The sequence below is a fragment of the Corvus moneduloides genome, chromosome W, assembly GCF_009650955.1.
Source record: "Corvus moneduloides isolate bCorMon1 chromosome W, bCorMon1.pri, whole genome shotgun sequence".
Lineage (NCBI taxonomy): Eukaryota > Metazoa > Chordata > Aves > Passeriformes > Corvidae > Corvus > Corvus moneduloides.
Window position 1 is genome coordinate 21,195,701 of NC_045510.1, and position 3,534 is coordinate 21,199,234.

A 3,534-nucleotide genomic window follows, 5' to 3' on the forward strand; every position below is an offset into this window, starting at 1 on the left:
ATACTGAAGCGCTTTCAGATTCATATTATCCGACATTTCGGTGACCTTCTTTTATACCTGCATTGCTTCATACTGCTGGTTTTGGGCACAAGTTCTTTGTACACTATCCTGGAAATTAAAAAAATCAGAAACAACACCCACCCCTCCCCCACCACCACCCCTTCCCCAGCCACAACCCTAACAAAACCAACCTCCAGAATGTTCAGGATTTCAAATGAGAACAAGCATAGACGGGACAAAAAAAGAATGGATCCTCCTTAGACATTTGTGCATGCAGTGCCCTGCAAGCAACTAAGTTCTACTTCTCGTACACCAAATACCTGTCTGTCTTCGGAACTCCTTGTTCTCCATTCAAACCCTTCTGGGAGGGTAATCGAGGAGATACTCTACATATTTTTAGCACATGTTGCACTAGGCAATTCAATCCAGTGCACAGCATTACTTGACTAACTGAGGCGGTGACAAGGTCAATTAAGACCTGTTCATATCTTAATTTGGAGCTCTTCCAACTGCTTGAAAAGTGAAGCCTTGGACATTGAAGGTTCAGACTAAGGAGAATCCAAAACGTGGACAGCATCTCCCTTCTGCTGGAAGCCTTGAAGTTCACCACTGCACTCTGCAGCCTACACAGATCATCTGAGTATTGTAAAAGTTCTCCAGGGAACAACAAGAACAAGGCTAATGCTTGCACACAAACGCTGATCAAAAGCACTTGATGCTCTTGGACAAAAAGATGTAACCTTCACTTTTGGAAAGACAAGGTGACTATGGTTGTCTCTACAGTACTCGTAGGAAAAAATTCCTGAAGTTTTGTAAAACCTCTTTTCAGGGCTTTGTTAACTTCATTTTTGTTAAGAATTGGGGAACACAGAGAGACCTGTCACTTTTTTGCAAAATGCCATAGAAACTGCTACACGCACTTCAACAACAGTCCAAGTAACCTTCTCTGCAAATACTGACCATATGCAGTTCTGGTTGATACAAACCCCCATTACCTAAGAAAGGAACAACTCGGCAAGCTGTTTGCAAAGATGAACAACTTAGCACGATTGCGGCTGATGACATGCCCTGACCTTTTTTGCCTTCAGCTGTGGGTGCCGTACCCTCCTACCCTCACACATGCCACTCAAAGCTCCTTGCGTGGAGCTCTTGCACCACCTAGGACAGCAACTGTGCCAAGCCGCCACCCTTCTTCAGCACCATCGCACCTACTACAAGGTAGCTGAATCAGAGGGAAAAGGACGTCGCCAATGGAGGCAAGTTGCTCCCCCTGACAGCTAAGCTCCAACTTCCCGGTCCCTTGTGTCCTCCCCAGGACGGGCGGGAAAACGCCTCGGCGGAGCGCAGCGCTGGGCGGGAGCGGCCGGCAGAGCACCGAGCGCGCTCCCCACTCCCTCCCGCCCGCGCCGCTGCGGAGACCTCGGGGTCACCGGAATCGGCCACGTGCTGCACGGAGGGCAGCGCGGCAAAGGCGGTCGCCCCTCGTTACCCTAGGAAGGCCGGCCTCGGATCCCCGCTCTCTCCACCGGCACGGGCAGTGCCAGCAGACTCTCGCTGCGGCCGCCGCTGGCCGAAAGCCTCGCCGCGCACCGCCCGGCCGGCCCCGCCGCTCCGCGGGGTCACACGGCACCTGCCGAGGGCGGCCGCCGAGCGACAGGAAGCAGAAGCGCTCACCGCCGCGCCACGCGCCGCCCCGCCCGGGCGCTCCTCTCCTCGCGCTACCACGATGGCGCCGGCCCGCCCCGCCCCGCCTTCCCCGTGGCCTGCGGCGCAACGCGGGTGCTCCGAGCCACGCAGCACGCGTGCGGCCGGGCCCTGCCGAACCGCAGGCGGAGCCGGGGCACGGCCCGGGCCGGAGAGCTTCCGGCGAGGCTGGGCGGGCGGCGAGCGCGGCCGAGCGTGAACGCGCCAGGCGGGGTCGGCCGGCGGCGCGATGGAGCACTAGATGGAGGCGGCAGCACCGCGCGGCATAAAATGGCTGATCGTCCCGCAGCCGCCCGCTCCGCAGCCCCTCGGCTGCTGTCGAGAAGGGCCCCGGCCCTGGCCGCGCCGGTGGCGAGGTGGCTCCGCAGCCCGCGGGCAGCCCTGGCGGGGCAGGGGAGCACTGCGGGCAGCCCCGGGACCATGCAGCCGTCTGTAACGCGCGGTGGGAGCCGCCGGGAACTATCTTACACCTGCCGGGGGGCTGGGGAGGAGCACGGAGAGCACGCAGCAGGTCGCTGCCGTTAGGGAAAATTAATCCACGATGCCTGAGGTTTATGTCCGAAAAGGAGACAGAGGAGTCCTGCAACATTCTTCGACTACAGGGAGAGTCCATGGGGCTTTTCCCCTGGGGTCTGTCAAACGGTTGCGGGATGCAGCCCCCTTTTGATGTCAAGTTCCTGGCCACAGCACCCTTTTCCCCACTGGCTGAGGTATTCGGGAGATACAGACTTCCAGAACTGCCTACTCTAAGTCCCCCTCTAATATGCACCCCCCCTTTTGGCATCGAAAAGGAAGAAAAAAAACCCATTTCTAATTCTATTAAGTCTTTGTTGCCTTGCTCTAGGTTCAGGAATTTAACACGCCCCGGATTAATCAACAGTCTCTGATGATTAGTAACAGTTCTAGAGAACTAATAGTTTCTTCTGTTACTTCACTCCCCATAAGTTCCTAGCCTTGTCTACAGGCCAATTCACACGGTCTGTTTGTAAAGACTCATCCACCTCCTTCCTTTTAATCCCTCCTCTTTTTATTTGATCTGTATTTGTCTTTACAAACCTTAATTACCATTGATTTAATTTTTTCTTCTTGAGTCTTCTTGGCTTTTGCTATTATTTGCAGTGACATCCTTTTCTGTCCTTTTGTAGTCCTTTCTGGATCAGGTAGGCATGGCTGCTAGCGGCATCCCCTTGACCACCTGCTGAAAGAGCTGCACCCAGCATGGTGTCACGCATGCTCAAAAGATTAGAGTTGCTCTAGCATATAAGAGGAGAAATGGTATTCATTTAGCCCATAGCTGGCCAGTTAACCATGAAAACATGTCCCATTACCATCCTTTCAACACTTGGACAGGTCCATGAGCTGACGTTATTTCCTTTGTTATTTGTTTGACCACATTTCCGCTGTCCTCTGCTTGCAAACAGCAGCTCGAGTCATTGAATTTCCCACAAACTCCTCCTTCTTCTGCTAACAGATAATCTAATACCGTCCAATGTTGAAAATACCGCTTTCCTCATTGAAGTGGGTTGCTCAGCAAGACGGTCAAGAGCTGTGGCTGGCTGGTTGGTAATTATTTCTGAGACAGCTTGTAACCTAATTATCTCATTGAAATGATAAATGGGTTCCCAGGCATCTGGGATTAATTCCTTAGGTTTCCAAGGGTCTGGTCCATCGTGTTGCGTAACTTGTTCTGGTGGCCATTCATCTTTTCCCCGTTTTGGGGTGCTCCCTGCAGCCAAGGCTGCCTCAGCTGACTGCTTTTCTCTAATTAAATCCTCACAGATTTTGATTCCTAAGTGATTTCCCTGAATTTGTAGTAGCAAAAAGAACAAC